Here is an 18296-nt window from a genome sequence, read left to right as displayed (position 1 = left end):
TTCAAATGTATTCTGTACCTGACATTAATCTTAACAACAGCATGACTAATCCACAGACAGTGAAGGGTTTGAGAGAGGTAGTGATGAAGTACAACTGGATGTTAGCAGCACATATATGAAACTTGATGTGTTTTCTCATAATTTCACCCAAGTGCAAAATGAGGGTGAGAGGGGGAGCCAAGTACAGATCCTTGGGATACTCTAAAGGTAACAGTGTGGGAGCAGTAGTCAAAGGCATTACTGGAGATTTTCTGGCTATGTCTGGATGGATAGGAAGACGGCAAAGCCAGTTCCATCCAGCTGCATGATGGAGGAGAGGAACTGAAGGAGGATGGTGTGGTCAAATGCTGCAAATAAGTCAGAAGAGATGAGGAGGAATTGCAGGCACAAAACTCTAGTTGGCACTTTGTTATACTAAGAGTGTGCTGCACTGTCAGAAGTGCCATTTTTCAGATGAGGTGTTAAACGGAGGCCTACCCAGGTGTACAATTCCATAGCAAAACTTCAAAGAACAGGGAGTTATCCCCAGTGTTTTGGCCAATATTCATTCCTCAGTCAATTCCACAAAACATAGTATCTAGTCATTGTCACATTATTGTTCACAGGAGCTTGTTGTGCACAAAATGGCTATCGTGTTTTCTACATTACAACACTGAATGCACTTCGATTGTACTTCTGCTGAAAAATATTTTGGGATATGCTGTGGTCCTGAAAGGAGATAAATAAGTGCAAAACCTTCTTTGCTTCTTCATTTGCGACTTTGATGAGGGTTTTTCAGTATTATGGCAGGGAGGAAATCAGAGTGGGAAGGTTCAAACATGGAGTTGCAGGAAGGTTGGGAGTAACAACAGCTTCAAGGACATTAGAGAGGAAAGGGGTGATTGAGCTGGTAGTTTAACAAGGACAGAGGGGCCAAAGCTTGGCTTTTTGAGGAGTCGATGGTAATGGTAGAGTTGAAAGAGGAGGGAACATAATACAGTATAAATAAGAGCACACATACCTGGGAATACACCATCAGGTGTGTAGGTTAGAAGGATTAGTGGGTATAATATGTAGGGATATGGGGGTAGGGCCTGGATGGGATTGTGTTCGGTGCAGACTCGATGGGTCGAAGGGCCTCTTTCTGCACTGTAGGGTTCTATGATTTTATCTGGAGCTTCTGCTCTAAGTCACTCATGATCCTGACTTAAAAATATATCGCCATTCCTTTGCTACCACTGGATCAATATTCTGGAAATTCCCTCCCTTACAGCAGTAGTGTGGGTGTACCTCTACATCTGGGATTGCAGCAGTTCAAGAAGGCAGCTCATCACCACCTTCTGAAGGGCAACTTGGGATGGGCAATGAATGAATCCTGATCTAACCAGCAACGTTCACATTCCATAAATGAATAAAACAAAGGCAGTATATACTCTGAGCGCTCTGATACAGTTCTGAGAGAATGCAAGAGTGAGCCAATAACAATGTCAATCAAAGCTTCCTCAGATTAATGTAATAGGAGCGATTCTCCAGCCCCACTCACCATCAGGATCGTCTGGTTCTGCTGAAGTCAGCAGACTTTTGACTGGGCCACCAAATCTCCCATGGTGGCTCCCTTCGACAGGGCCAGAAAAACCCGGCCAATATTTTTGTGTGTAAATCATTTAATCCCACTTCAATGGAACAGGTTATATTAATTATAAGCAGGCACCTGTATCTATTCATGGGACCTAAGTGTCACTACCTAGGCCAGCATTTGTTGCCAAAGCCTCTTGACATGGGGGAGTTGCCTTCTTGAACTGCTGCAGTCCATCTGGTATCAGTACACCCACTGTGCTCTTAGTAAGGGAGCTCCAGGATTTTGGCCTAGCTGTCATTGGCCAAAATCCTTCGATATTAAAGGTACAAGATACATCACTCTCTTTGACTGAATATTTCCAACTGACTTTGAAAGTCACTTCAGAGGAAAGATGATGTAACGAGAATATATAAGATTCAAGAACTTGACAAGGATACATAATGCTGACAGCCACATTCGAAGTTAAAGCTGAAGCTCTTGAAACATGCTTTGTTATCAGCCATAGGACTAATTAACCAGTACATCAGTAATGAGGAGTGGCCAAGCACGATAACATAGCTCAGAATCATACAGGTTTACAGCATGGAAACAGGCCCTTCAGCCCAACTTGTCCATGCTGCTCCTTTTTTTAAAGCCCTAAGCTAGTCCCAATTGCCACATTTGGTCCATATCCCTCTATACCCATCTTACTCATGTAACTAGCTAAACGCTTTTTAAAAGACAAAATTGTACCCACCTCTACTACTACCTTTGGCAGCTTGTTCCAGACACTTACCATCCTTTGTGAAAAAAGTGTCCCTCTGGACTCTTTTGTATCTCTCCCCTTTCACCTCAAACCTATACCCTTTAGTTTTAGACTGCCCTATCTTTGGGAAAAGGTATTGACTATCTAGCTGATCTATGCCCCTCATTATTTTGTAGGCCTCATATCACCCCTCAGCCTCCTACACTCCAGAGAAAAAAGTCTCAGTCTATCCAGCCTGTCCTTATAACTCCAACCATCAAGTCCCAGCAGCATCCTAGTAAATCTTTTCTGCACTCTTTCTATAATAGGGTGACCAGAATTCCAAGTGTTGCTTTACCAACGTCTTAAACAACTTCAACAAGACGTCCCGACTCCTGTACTCGATGTTCTGATGTGGAGATGCCGGCATTGGACTGGGGTAAACATAGTAAGAAGTCTCACAGCACCAGGTTAAAGTCCAACAGGTTCGAAAGCTAGTGGCGTTTGCTACCAAATAAATCTGCTGGACTTTAACCTGGTGTTGTGAGACTTCTTATGTGTTCAATGTTCTGACCAATGAAACCAAGCGTGCTGAATGCCTTCTTTACCACTCTGTCCATCTGTGACTCCACTTTCAAGAAGCTATGAACATGTAGCCCTAGATCTCTTTGTTCTATAACTCTCCCCAGTGTCCTACCATTAAGAGAATGAGTCATGCCCTACTTCAAATCGACCAAAATACATCACCTCGCGTTTATCTAGCTTGCTCTGGTAAGCAAATTGCTGCGGACAGGGAATGAAAACTTATGCCTGAAAATTTGCCTCCTTGGAGGGGAACATACCTTAAGTAAGAAAGGACCATATGAAAAACAGAAGCTGAGAAGAGGGGAATGGGTCTGGGAGAGTGAAGTGCAGCCAGCTAAGAAAGTTGACAAAGGGCACAATAATGTTTCAAGAAAGCTTTAGCCAGGCAAGGATGTTTAACTGCCTTGCCTTTAAAATAATCAATAAATATAAAATCCAGTGTATACAATATAATAAAAATTTGATAAAAAAACTTAACGAGTACTGGATGTGCAATTTTGTTATATAAGTGGGTTTCCTTCTTGAAAAAAAATCAACAACTCAAAGAGCCATTAATATTTCCATGACCAAGCACTGAAGAGGGTTTGATCTTAAGCTGGGTCAAACAATGTTATTGTGCCAACCAAGAACATCATACTTGCTCCTGATTTGAATTTCTCAGAAAAAAGGTTTGATTTCTATTGTAACTGATGTGCCTGATCTTTGAAGCTTTTCAGCTCCACTGAGTAGGCATTTAAGTCGCTGCCTCACAAAGCCCTCGTTTACAACCAGGGCTCCAGTTTCATTCAGGCTCAGCATCTTGTGCTCAGGATCAATGAGGCCATTATATTTGGTATTAATGAATATTACTTGTTTTTGGCAAAGTAATTAAACACTTGTCTGATTGCTCAAGAGTGCTAATTGAGACATACAAAACAGGCAATAGCAATAACCAAATGTACATATGCTCAAGAACAGACAGGGAATGTCTTCTGAAGAAGACCTTTGCAGATGGAAAGAAGAGATATGTTTGCTGAACAGATGGAGACAAGATTTTTTTTTCAATTTACACGGTATTTGCTTCTTCAGGAATCATAACGTTTCAAAGTTTAGTGTTTGGTTCCCCATTTTGCAGAATAAATGGCATATTTTGTTTTGAATGCTTTCCTTCAACTAAAAGCAACTGATTAATATAGAATTGTTTTTATTTCTGGTAGAATTATGAATTTCTTCAACTAAGGTATTTAACAGAATAGGGCAGATCAGTGTGTTGGAATGCTTATGCAAGTCTTCCCCTATCACCAACAGTGAGTGAAGTAATTAACATTAGTTTTTACTTGTCTTTTTTCAGATTCTCATGTACACGAGACCTCTCAACAGCTCAAGATATCTGCAAGACATGCACTCCTCCTGCATTCTCAATGTAATACACCACATTATAACATGGAGTCAATTTTCCAAATTATCACTTCCCATTGATTAATGGAACTGTGAACTTAAAACTGGGATTATTTGTCAAAATCCATCCTGAGATCGAATCAGGTTTGACTACATACCAAAATAATAAAAGCTAAATACTGCGGATGTTAGAGATCTGAAACAAAAACAAAAGAGAGCTCCAGGCTACACCTGTGGACAGCCCAATATGGTTTTTCTCACAACTCATACTCAGACTACATTCCAGTCTAATCCCTTTCCTTCATACATACAATAAAAACTAGATCAGATCAAATAGGATATTTTTATCTTAGGAAGAGGAGCAGGGAACCATTTATTGTTACACTGAGAGTTCTGTAAAATTATTATATTTTAGGACTTTATTTTAGTTAGAAGTTTATTATATTGTGGGCCAAAGCTTTAAATTTCAGGTCACTGAAATTGATCTGATCCAAAGCCTGGGTGGTTTGATTGTTGGAGTCAACAGATGGGAAACTAGTTTGCATGATAGACTGGACTACATTCACAACCTTTATAGTTTATTGTGGTCTTGGTCAGAGCATGAGCCATACTACGCTGTGATATATCGGGACAGGATGTTTTCTATGATGCATCTGTAAAAATTGTTGAGAATCATAGATGACATTATGAATTTCCTTAGATCAAAGTAGGGTTCAGATTGTTGCACTGAGAGGAAGATGCAAGATATTTACGCTTGGAGACAATGACAGCAGTTCTTGGTACAGCATCATTAGCCACCAAGTCATCCAAAGTCACATATATACAGTATAACAACTGAGTTGTAAACAGTTGTGCTGTAAGTTATCCATTTACTTGTCAAATGAAAGTCAGTTGTGATCAAGGATAACGAATTAGCATTTCTACTTGGGAACAAAGCTAATGTGTTTCCCATTGCTACGGAGAAGAGGGTAGAGGAAGTTATTTTTGAGGTCAGGTTACAGACCCACCATGAACCCATGAAAATTACATATGCCAGTTTTGTCTTGTGTGGTCTGCAGCCATCTGAAAGGTAGAGAGCAAGATGTAGAAGTAACAAGGTCTGCACCTGGTTGCCTGCATCAAAGAAAACGCAGATTGTTTAATTTACCATGCAGAAGATGGACGGAAGCTCACACTTGGATTGAAGACCGAGTTTGTGAGGAGTGAAAGAAGACCAAAAGATTCACCTAGCTTGGAGCTAGAAGAACAAAGCACCTTACAGTGAAAGCAGTTCTGGAATTAAAAGTTACCCGGCTGGGAAAATAAAAAAGCAAGACTTTGGGAGCTGAGAATAATTTAAGATAGATCTTGGAAGGGTGAAGTGTCAATTTATGGTGAGGATTATGTTTAATAATTTGGGAAGGTTTGCAATCAAGTTAAAATCTAAATTGGAATCTCTTTGCTGTAGCTTAAAGAGTAGTTTGCCCACAAAAAGGAAATAGTGTTAAAGCAATAGTGTTTTTAGTTATGACATAGCAAAAGTTTTAAAACATGAAACCTTGATGTACAAATAGTTGTTTGGTAGAACAGTACTTGAGTGTGATTAAAAAAAAATCTTGCACTCATCATGACATACTCAAGATTGTCCAATTTCAAATGGAACAATAAATTATGCTGCATGATCGCCCCTCCGACTGTTTGCAATAGGCAAATTACTAACTGTAGTTTGAATCCAGCCTTGGATGACTGTGTGGAATTTGTACATTCTCCCCACTCTGTGTGGGTTTTCTCTGGGTGGTCCGGTTTCCTTCCACAAATGGAAGGCAAAAATGGGTCTTAGTATACATTAACTGCTTTGTGGAACTGTCTAAAAATACAGCTTCTTTATTTTCACATTCCACAGCCCAAAGATGTTCGGGTTAGGTGGATTGGCCATGCTAAATTGCCCCTTAGTGTCAAAGGGACTAGCTGGATGTGCAGGTTAGGGGGGTTAGCAAGGTAAATATATGGGGTATGGGGATAGGGCAGAGGGAGGGCCTGAGTAAGACGCTCTATTAGAGTGTCAGTACAGACTTAATGGGCCAATGATCTCCTTCTGCACTGTAGAGATTCTATTATTTTAATTTCCCTGGTAATCCATAGATGGATGTTTTATTCTCTTTAATGAAACAAATGGAACATTTCAAATCATTCATTTTTGTGGTGTTAGCTCAGTCAGTATCACTTATCTGAGTCAGCATGGTCCCTCTCCAGGACTTCAGCACAAAGCTCATTGCTGATACTCCAGTGCTGTACTGACGGGATTCTACACTGAGGTACCACCTTTCGGATAAGACATTAAACTGAGACCCTCTGTCCTCTCAGGTGGACATGGCCCTATTTCAAAGGAGGGTAGAGGAGCAATTCCAGGTATTCTGGCTGATACTTATACCTCAATTGCATCGCTAACACAGCTTATCTGGTCATCTTCACGTTGCTGTTTGCAGGAGCTTGACTTGCACATAGTAGCTGTCACATTTCTTAATTCCAGCTGTGACTACACTTCGGAAGTACCTCACGCGGTCAGAGGGAAAACACCAATATCACACCAGCTCTCAATATTGTTTCATGACTGACAAACTTCAGCCATAATTCCAGACAAAGCAAACTAGGACAAATCTCAAAAATGCCAACACAATTAAATCCATGAGAAAACATGGGGCCGTTTCAAGGGGCCATTTCCAACAGAAACATGTAATTTGAAAGAAATGTTTGACAGAATTGAACATCCCTGTCTCTTCTTTACAGTGATCTGCTGAAGGATAAAGAGAAAATGCTTCCCAGTCTTCCTTGCAAATGGTTAGCCTGTGATCATTAGAGAAACTGACAGCATACATACAAAATAATTTGGATCGATGAAATGGATGGGATTCAGGATTCAGGACAAGCAGATGGATTTCAATGGTGTTATGAATGTGAGGCAATGAATAACGGAAGATAACATGAAACATGCATTTAAAGAAGGATATATATTAGCAAAAGTGGAAAAGCAAAATTGTTTAGATATGATTAGCAATCATTCACTGAAAATGAACAGTTAACGTGAAAGATAATCATGAAAAGCCAAGCATCTGAAAGTATTCTGACTGGGTCAAAATAATGTATTCTAATCTTGCGAAAAATATTGGTGAAGCAGCATGTAGATTTTTTAAATAGAACCATACAGTGCAGAAGGTGGTCATTCAGCCCATCGAGTCTGCACTGACCACAATCCCACCCAGAACCTATCTCCATAACCCCGTGCAATTACTCTAGCTAGTGTCTTTGACACTAAGGGGCAATTTAGCATGGCCAATCCACCTAACCCTCATGTCTTTGGACTGTAGAATGTGAAAACATAAAAGCTGTATTTTTGGACAATTCATCAGAGCAATTAATGTACATCATGGCCCGTTTTTGCCTTCCAAGATAACTTTGAATGAAAGACAAAGGCTTTTTTTTGTAAAACTTTCACTTATATGGCAGCCAATCTAGTCAACCTGTAGTTACTATTTCACACTACATATTCCCTGTTTCAATGCAAGGTCTGGACTACATGATGGATTTGCAGCCTGCGTGTTAAAACCAACTCAGTAAGCATGAACATATTCAATAAACGGACATTGACAAAACATTTTATTTATATGCCTTAGTATTTGCTATCTAAAACTGGAAAGCAATCGAGAGATCGAAGATGAAGCAAAATTCAGAATGTATTTAGTGCATATTCTGCATTGAGGTGGTATGATAAGACAGTTGTACTATGTGCAATCTACTTTCAAAATGAAAGAGATTTAGGCTGGAAATTTCTTCCAATCTATTTTACTCAGCCTCCTGAAACGCCCCCACTGCAACTCCAAGAGAATTCAGAACATAAGGAAGAGTTCCGGGAAGAGAAACAAGAACATCACAGAATTAAACATTCGCTTTCATTCGGGAGAAGTTTGAAAATATAGGATCTAGGTTCATGGGAATGCCAAGAATGAGTAGTACATAGAACTAAGTAGGCAATCATATTCAGAGATTTTGAATGGACCTGCCTCACATTAAGTTGATATTTCTCTACATCCTAGCTATAATTGTAACATTTTATTCTGCATCCTCTCCTTCCCTATGTACGGTATGCTTTGTTTGCATAGCATACAAGAAACAATAATTTTCACTGTATACTAATATATGTGAGAATAATAAATCAAATTATATTCTGAGTTTATAAATGGACTGAAGTGTAAAAGGAACAAGCCTCCATAAGGATTTGAGATTACAAACATTCTTATAGCAGCTCAGATATGTTGTAGTTTCCCAGCCAAGATAGTTAATGCCAGGTTAATTAACCCCATTAAAAAATTGTGTTTAGGAAGCCATTAGTGCTTTTAAGAATAAGAACTGATGAAGATAATCAAATGTTGTGTGGAAAATGGTGGTTTTTCAGTTACCGCGATCATTAAAATGTCATGGTACGTCAAACAATCAGCCAAGAAAGAATAATTTTGAATGCTGAGCGCATATGTTGCTTGATTTACCTTTGTTGGAAAGGGGAAGGGAGGACAGGGGCCAGGAAAACACAGAGTGGATGCAGTCAGTGCCAGAGTACATTATCAGTAAAAGGGCCAACAAACAATCTTTCCTTAAAGTATGCCTTTTTGTTTTTACTTTTTCTTCCCTTTCATATTGATGTGTTTTATTTACACTTCCAGTGATTGTCATTGGTTTCCCTTTTTATGTTTCTTCCCTGCATGGAGTCACCTGCAGTGAATTCTAGCATGGCTGTGGAGCCAGTTGCATGGCTTTCCACGGTGTGGGCAAGAGTGAACTGAATTTTGTTGGAACTACTTGCTTTTTGTCCTTTGCCCCCTGGATTCTTTGCTGCTCAAAGGAAGTGAAACCACTACTTGAGTTGCTCCCATGTAGTACTTTCTTGTTTATCTTTCTCCCAGTCCATGGGAAACAAGTCACATTTCCTGAGGTTTGCCATGAAGGAGTTGGTGAACATTAATCTCAGCTTAACTTGCAGGTGGTGTCCAGGTTTAAGTTGTGAATACATGACCACCATGGGTGTATTATCATCAATCACACGTACTACGTATCAATTCCAACTGAGCTGGGCTCTGATAACAAGTGCTTAAATTCCAAATATTTCTGCTCTTTGAAGTACCTCAGTGCTGGTAACTTTGTCCTCCCATTTGACACCCATGATCTTCACAATTATATCACAGAAAGTGGGATCAACAAACCATTCCTCAAGAGTTCAAGGATGCCACCATTATTCACTTTCACAAAGGAAAGGACAAAAATCTATACATGACAACTACAAAAGAAATCTCACTGCTTGTGATAGCAAATAAGATTCTCGCAAAAGTTCTACTCAACAGACTGATAAGCTAGATGGCAGAACTGATAAGCTAGATGGCCAAAAGCTCAAAGTGGGTTCAGGAAAGACAAAGTCACTTGCAAAATGGTCTTCACTCTTTGATAAATACAAAAGAAATGCTGCAAACAATAGGTGGGACTGCACAGTCCCTAGGTTACCCTGATAAAGACATCTGATGTGGAGATGCCAGTGTTGGACTGGAGTAAACACAGTAAGAAGTCTCACAACACCAGGTTAAAGTCCAGCAGGTTTATTTGATAGCAAATCAAAGCATACTCAAAATTATTTGGCGTTTGCCACCAAATAAACCTGTTGGATTTTAATCTGGTGTTGTGAGACCTCTTACTGTAAAGACATCTGATACAATGAGTTCAGAGGCCTTTTGGAAAGTCAGACAAACTGGGACGTTCTGATAGAGTTGCAAATATGTTTCAGCGGTTTCATGGTGAAATGCTCCGAGTGATATGATCATTAAATTAAATCAAAACCCCAAGGCATGTTTCTTTTAACTGAAAACATTAAAGGCTCACATCCCTATATAATGAACAGCCCACTAACAAAATCACGGATATAGATAATTTTGAAACGTGTGATCTTTGAGAATGAGACTTAATTATCAGGTTGTTAATAACGGAGAAAAACAGGCTTTTTTCCTGTTTTTGGTTTAATTAGAGTTGCACATCATGGGATTAGTGCGTAATCCATGATTTGCAATTTTACCTATAGAATTAGGCTAAAAATGTAGCTAACTAAAGTGGCAAACTGCCAATGACTTTGTATCGATTGAAGTAATGCTCAATGAGACTACAAATCTCGATTGCTAATCCACAGGCAAAATGCCCCAGAACACATTATTGGAGCTCATCTGCAATCGAGATCCATAGATCCATTGTCCTCTTCATATATAAAAAAGGTTATACAGTGTGCATCATTCTGAAAATGTCTTGCTAAACTAGGGTGACTCATGTGAATTAACTTAAATTACAATTTTAGCAAAGTGCATTTGTATGCCTGATTGCATTTAAGTACAATTGACAAATGAGAGTCTGACAAATGGATTGAGTGCCAAATTTTCAAGCCAAGACATAGATTTCCAGAAGACAGGTCTCATTTGGCTGCCTCATTCAAACAAACACGACATATAGAGGTGCATGAAGAATGAATGAAGCATATATTGATTCTGTTTATTTCACCCTAACAATGAGAGTAATTTTCTGGACATCAATTCCATTTTGTGCAATAAATGAACTCTTTTGGCCAACTGACTTAAGATCAGATTGACAAACCCCTTTCAAAATGATGCTCCCAGTATTGGTAAAAGAAAGAACTTGCATTTATGTAATGTCTTTCCCACCTCAAGATGGCCCAAAGTATTTTATAGCCAATGAAGCACTCTTGAAGCACATTACTCTTGTAAGCTATCTTACAAGGCCCCAACATTTCATGATATATATCCTGCTCAACAACTTTGTTACTGTTGGGTCTTACTCCCACCAAAACTGATTTTTTTGACTTTTGAACTAAGATAATTTCTCACTGCTCATTTTGATCTTTTGAACTGAGATAATTTCTCACTGCTCATTTTGATCTTTTGAACTGAGATAATTTCTCACTGCTCATTTTTCTTCATCCTTTATTAACAGAGCTACACTTCCTCCTTTCCTTTTCTGCCTATTCTTCCAAATTTCCCTGAATACTCAGTTCCCAGCTTTTGGTTAAGTTGCAATCCTACTTCTATAATAGCTATCAAAGCATAGTCATCCTGTCACAGATGTCATGTGTATTCAAATAAAGAGGCTTTAATTCTTTTAAACCATTTTTCCCTACTTTGGTCCTATTTGCTGGTGCATTCTTACATTTATTCACATTGTCCCTTGTTGTCAGACGCTTGTTAACATTGTAATATTGCAATTCTATAACATTTTCTCATCCTTCCACTTAATCTGTCAAGTTTCCCCTTACCTCAATTATTTAATCTAAAACCCTATGTACAGCCCTAGTTATTTCACTAGGACTGGTCTCAGCATGGTTGAAGTGAAGGCTGCCCCAGCAGAATAACTACCTTTTGTCCTAGTACTGCTGTCAGTGCCCAAAGCATCGAAACTCACTGTCTCAACGCCAATTTTTAAGCCACGCACTCAATGCTCCGATCTTGTTGGCCCTATGACAATTGGTTTGCAGTTTACAAAGTAATCCAGAGATTATTCTCTCTGTGGTTCTATTTTTTAGTTTAGCCCTTAGCTGTTCAGATTCCCTCAGCAGAACCTCTTATCCTACCTATGCTGTTGGTATTTATATGGACCACAAAAACTGGATTTTTCCCCTCCCATGCCAAATTCCATTTTAGCTCCTAGAAGGTGTCCTTACCCTGCCACCAGGTAGGCAGCACGCCCTTTGGACACTTGCACTCTTGGCTGTAGAGGACAGTAACTATTCCCCAAACTGAACTGTTTTCCATCATTACTACATTCCTTTTTACTCCTTCAAATCGAATGCTTCTCTATATCATGGATAAGTAGTTATTAGTCAGTTCATCCTCATAAGGGAGGGAGGGAGCAATTTGCTCTTATTTTTCTGCAGTCCTTAATTCTTTACCTGTATAAATAGTCAAGTAAAATAAATAAAACTTATGAAAACAAAATAACTAACAATACTTAACCAAATCTCTTAAATCACAATCAACGTAACAGATCATTTCTAAGTTCATTACACTTGCAATATTTTAGACTGCAAAACATTTTTCTTTTGTCAGTCAATGTCTGGTATTCAAAAAACATATCATCATGCTTTAACAGTCTCCAAAAGGCAACTCTGAGAAACTCACACAACGAGAGATTCAATTTTCCTGAGGTTTGAGTGGATGCTGTCTCCTGAGCCAACAAAACAACAGCACAGATCGCCAAGAGGCGAGAACAGTGGAATCCCGCCTGTCTGTGGAACTGACTCTGGAACTTAACTGTTGAAAGTAGACAATTTAGCAGCACCAATCACTGGAAAGTTTCTGCTGCTTTCCCTGTTATGGACATCTTTTGGATAACCTAGCATTTCAAATATTGAGTTGAAGGATTATGTAGAACTGAGTGACGAACCAGTGTTCGAAGTTAAGGGAATAATTACTGTTCTCTACAGCCAAGGGTGCAAGTGCCCATATGTACGCCCCTCATAATTTTATACACCTAAATCAGATCCTCCGCTCCTCCAAGAAAAACAACTCCAGCCTGTCCAGTCTCCCTTGATAGCCGAAATGCTCCAAGCCTAGGAAATATCTTGCTGAATCTCCTCTGCACCTTCTCCAATGCAATCATTCCCTTCTGATGGTATGGCAACCAGAATTGCAATACTCCAACTGTGGCCTAATAGCATTTTGTACAATTCCAACATAAACCTCCCTGCTCTTGTATTCAATGCCTCGGTTAATAAAGGCAAGCGTCCTCTGTGCCTTCTTAATCACTTTATCTACCAGTCCTGCTGTCTTCAGCGATCTATGCACACCAAGGTTCCTCTGACCCTCTATACTTCCCAGGGTTCAACTATTAGTTGCATATTTCATTGCCTTGTCAGTCCTCCCAAAATGTACATCTGCAAACTTACTGATCATACCTCCTACATTCACATCCAGATCATTAAAGCACTTCTCAGTGGGAAAGCATGAATATCCACATGCCTGCCATTAATGACTCCCTTGGTAAAACTCAACCATTTGGAGTAAGCCGAGTGCTTGTTTAGGTTGATCTTTGAGTTCAACAGAGGGAATGGGCTCACCAACCATGTCAAAAAATATATTTGCCAGGTAAATGGCTCCCAGGAACTACCGTGGCCTGCATGCGAGTTTGTGCCAGAAAAGCTGAAAGGCAAATAAACTTGCCCATTTTTCCCTCCAGAGGAACTCATCTTCTTCTTTCAAATCCAGTAAAGCCATTGGGTAGTATGATTAAACATTTGTGCCCAGCTTAAAGCAGCATGAGGGACAGAAGAAATTGGTAGCAGCAATAATGCTCTGTTTACAATGTACACCAAAAGTTTAAATGGTGTAAGGTTGGGCACAGGTCACTAAATGGCTTTATTAAGGGAAGGTCATGCATCACAAATTTGACTGAATTCTTTTGGGAAGTGACAGGGAGGATCAATGAGGGCATCTAATCACCACCCTTGATATTCAGTGGTGTTACCATCACTGAATCCCCCACTATCAACATTCTTGGGGTTACCATTAACCAGAAACTCAACTGGGCTCACCACATAAACATAGTGGCTACAAGAGCAGGTCAGAGGCTAGGCATACTCCGGCAAGTAACTCATCTCGTGACTCCCCAAAGCCTATCCACCATCTACAAGGTGCAAGTCAGGAGTGTGATGGAATACTCCCCACTTGTCTGGATGGGCGCAACTACAGCAGCACTCAAGAAGCTAGACACCATCCAGGAAAAGCAGTCTGCTTATTGGCACCATATCCACAAACATCCATTCCCTCCACCACCGACGATCAGTAGCAGCAGTGTGTACTATCTACAAGGTGCACTGCAACAATTCACCAAAGATCCTTCCAAACTCACCACTACTTCCACTTTGAAGGAAAAGGGCAATAGATACATAGGAACACCACCAAGTCCCCTGCCAAGCCATTCACCACCCTGACTTGGAAATATATCACTGTTCCTTCACAGTCGCTGGGCCAAATTCTGGAATTCCCTCCCTAACGGCATTGTGAGTCAACCCACAGCACATGGGCTGCAGCAATTCAAGAAGGCAGCTTACCATCACGTTCTCAAAGGCAACTTGGAATGGGCAATAAATGCCGGCCAGCCAGTGATGCCCGTGTCCCACAAATGAATAAAAAAAGGCATTTGACAAGTCCCACATAAAAGACTGGTCAAAAAGTAAGGGATACAGGGTAATGTGACAAATTAGATCCAAAGTTGGCTCAGTAACAGGAAACAAGGGATAATGGTCGATGGCTGCCCTTGTAAAGGGAATGTTGTTTCAAGTCATGATCCATAGGACTTGGTGTTGGGTCCCCTGCTGTTTGTTTTATACATTTATAATGATTTGAATTTAAACATGGGGAAGCACGATTGGAAAATTTGCAGGCAGCACAAAAATTGGCTGCATAGAGGATGTAAGCTCCAAAATCAAATAGATGAGTTGGTGGAGTGGGCAGGAAAGTGTCAGATGAAGTTCAACTTTGATAAGTGTGAGGTAATGCATTTAGGGAGGCCAAACACTAAAAGTGAATACACAATAAACAAGAAATATACTGAGAGGGGTAAATGAAGCTCGAGATCTTGGCATGCAAATACACAGGTCTCTAAAGGTAGCAGTACAAATAAATAAGGTTATAAAGAAGGCATAAACTCTCTTTCATTTGCAGAGGCATGGAATACAATATGAAATTGTGTAAGACTCTGGTGAGGCCACAGCTGGAGTATGATGTGCGATTCTGGTCACCACATTACAGGAAGGACCTAACTGCTCTGAAGAGAGTGCAGAGAAGATTGCCAGAGCTGGACAATTGTAGCTACAAGCAGAGATTAGAGAGGTTGGGGTTGTTTTCCTTGGAACAGAAAAGGCTGAGAAGTGACAAGTTTGAAGTGTACAAAATTATGGGTGGTAGGGATAGAGTAGATAGGAGGAACCTGATTCCCTTGGCAAAGAGTTCAAAAACTAAGCATCATAGATTCAAACTGAGTGACAGAAGTATTAGAGGAGATCTGAGGAAAAATGTTTTTACACTGAGGGTGGCGAGTGTCTGGAATTAACTGGAATGTCTAGAATTAGCTGTCAGAGTTAAAAAGTACCTGGATTTGCACCTTAAGTTCTGTAAATTATAGCACTATGGACAATGTTTAGGAAGATAGCATTAGAAAGGCTACCTGGGTTTCTTTGGGTCAGCATGGATAAAATGGGTTGATGGTTCCTTTTACACTGTATCATTTCTATGGTTCTACATCTAGTGCATTGAATGGCCCATTAAACAGCCTCCCCTCGCTGTCAAGAAACATAGCAGAGTCTAAATGCAAGTTGGCACAGGGCATTTCCCTCTGCAGCCTATGCTTCATCTCAGTCATCCTGCAAACCAGAGACACTGGCAATGTTGCCTCCACGCCTCTCGCTGCCTTTGTTTGGGAAGGTTAGCTAATCCTTGGTCCTCCCTATGGGGATGCAGCAGCAATCTGCAGCAAATCCAGCTGCTCAATACAAAAAGCCTTCAGAAACACAGCAGTGTACTTCCAGAACACTTCACAATACAAAAACTTGTCAAAAATTACCTTACCGCCAATTTGAGTTCCTAGCCTGTTATGGAATGTTTGATTTGATTTATATTTTCACATGTATTAATTTACAATGAAAAGTATTGTTTCTTGCGTGCTATACAAACAAAGCTCATAGAAAGGAATGGAGAGGGTGCAGAATGTAATGTTAGTCATAGCTATTACAATTCTGCGCTGGACGCATTTTCAATTCTCACACCAGATGAAAGTTGATGAATAAATGTGCACACAGAACCTGCACAGTCCAAATTTGGAATACAGGAATCACATCAACCAGTTGAGCTGTGATAAGTTAGTAGAGTGCTTATTGAAGCCTTCTGAGGCATACAGTGGATACCCCCGTACACCCTTCACCTGTTACAGCACTGCATGGGCTGTGCAGAAAGTACTACAGGACCATATTTCATGCCCACATGGTTCTGTTTGTCCAGTTAAAGATATCTCTGATGTAGCTATTTCACTTTAAATGGTGCAGCTCTGAAGCAACAGCTGGCAGGCATCCCAGCACTAATTTTGTATAAAGCACATAACAAATAAGGACTAAGCTACGGAATAGCAAGTGCACTTCTTTTTGAGGTATGAATTATAACATATTAGCATATTTTTGTCAACATTATGAGACTGAAACTAAGAAGGGGAGGCTCCTGTACCGCTGTTGGAATCAGCTTTGTTATCTCCACCTGCTGCCCAAGTTAATTTTTACATGTTTTGCATCTTTATTTCAGTTTTCATTCATTACACTTTGCTGTAATGGAACAAGGGTGCGACTTTTTGTGAACTTCAGTAAATGCTGGCCGCAATGACAATAATAACAAGACAACAACTGACAGCAGACTATAAGGAGCCATTCAACAATTTTTGTTTCCTTTATTCTTGTGAGTAATTGCTACCACTGATGGTGCAGTTCAGATCAGGACCTCAATGTCATGGTTATGGTGTGATGTGCAAAAGCCTGCCTGGGACTTTACACTGGGATACAAACACATGACATCACCACACTCCGATGTTTGTTGTTTTAATTGTTCATATAGTCACCAGAGACAATTTCAATGCTGCCCACCTGGGTAGTAAAAAGACTCAGGTTACCTGCCCTCAAGCTGCCTGAATATCATAGGCGACAGTTTTCAATGCAGGCTTCAGGTCAGATAGGTAACTCACACCCCAAAGTCAGCAAGGTCCTTCATTTAACGTGCAGAGCAGAGTCTGGAGTTGCCAAACACTCCTGGATTATTCAGAAGTCTCCTGACATGGAAAATGTATTCTTTTGTCATTTAACCTCTTCTGACTTTTACCCTATTAAATGTTAATGTGATCCCAAGCCAGTTGGTGAAGTCTGAAACAAGACACTAATGTTTCTCTTGATAATAGGTTTGTCTGCTTCCTACCCACCACCCTCATGTCCCAGCACACTTTTTTATAATCTTTTGATTAAGCAAAAATTAAATAGACTAATTAACCAATTACCAAGATAAATAAAAGTTATGTTCCTCCAAGTGGCACTGCAACAAAGGCAATATCTTAAAGGAAACTTATCAAATTAAAATATCATTTTGGAGGTTAATTATACATCTTAGCCCCTGCAGTGCCCACTGGTCACATATGGTCTCTCCTTGTAAGCGCTCTTGGTATGTAATTAAACAATGTAGTTTGCTTCTGTATCTTATCAATATAATTGTCATAATATTAATGTTATAGACTTCCTCGTTAAGCTGGATTTTTAGTCACAGTGGGGGTTGGGAGTCAGCATGCTGGCTTGCTGGAACAATCCTTTAAAGAGTCTTTAAAATGAGGAGAGGTGGAGAAGGTTAGGGAACTAATTCCAGAGCTTTTGACCTAGACAGTTGGAAGCAAGTTACCAACTAAAATCAGGGAAACTCAAGAGACTAGAAGGAGAGGAGTACAAATAGCTTGGGAGGTTATGTGACTGGAGAAGACTATAGAGATAGACACAGGCAAGGACACAAAAATTTTTGAGAACACAGATGAAAAGTTTAAAATTGAACTGTGGCTTAACCAGGAGTCAATGTAGGGCAGAGAAATAGTGTGAATGGAATTGATGGAGTAAGGACATGGAGAGCAAAGTTTACAGATGGTAGAATGTGGGAAGTCTGCATTGGAACAATCATGTCTAGAAGTAACAAAGACATGAATGAGGGCTTCATCAGCATATGAGCTGAAAAAGAATATACAATCAGGCAATGTTAACTCAGAGGAAATATACAACCTTACTGATGGTGCAGATACATGTTCAGAGATTATCTTGGGGTCAAATATGATACTGTTGTACTGTTGTTTTAATATGACATGAAAACAAATCCAGAACTGTATGTATCAAAACTTTATTCTTTTTGTTATTTTTGAAATGGACCTTCTGCTTACTGAAAAAAGATGTCTGCAATAAGTCACATGAACAAC

General features: G+C 39.9%; 1 protein-coding gene across 4 annotated transcripts in view; it reads right to left on the bottom strand.

The window, feature by feature from the left end:
• sorcs2 (sortilin-related VPS10 domain containing receptor 2) overlaps positions 1-18296 on the bottom strand; it is a 591285-nt gene that overhangs the window by 411174 nt on the left and 161815 nt on the right. The gene's annotated exons all lie outside the window — the stretch shown is intronic.

Source organism: Carcharhinus amblyrhynchos, chromosome 1 (assembly GCF_965287045.1).
Source record: "Carcharhinus amblyrhynchos chromosome 1, sCarAmb.v2.hapA, whole genome shotgun sequence".
In the NCBI taxonomy this organism is placed as follows: domain Eukaryota; kingdom Metazoa; phylum Chordata; class Chondrichthyes; order Carcharhiniformes; family Carcharhinidae; genus Carcharhinus; species Carcharhinus amblyrhynchos.
Note: the sequence above shows the minus strand (reverse complement) of the source record. Positions and strands in the feature narration are given on the sequence as shown.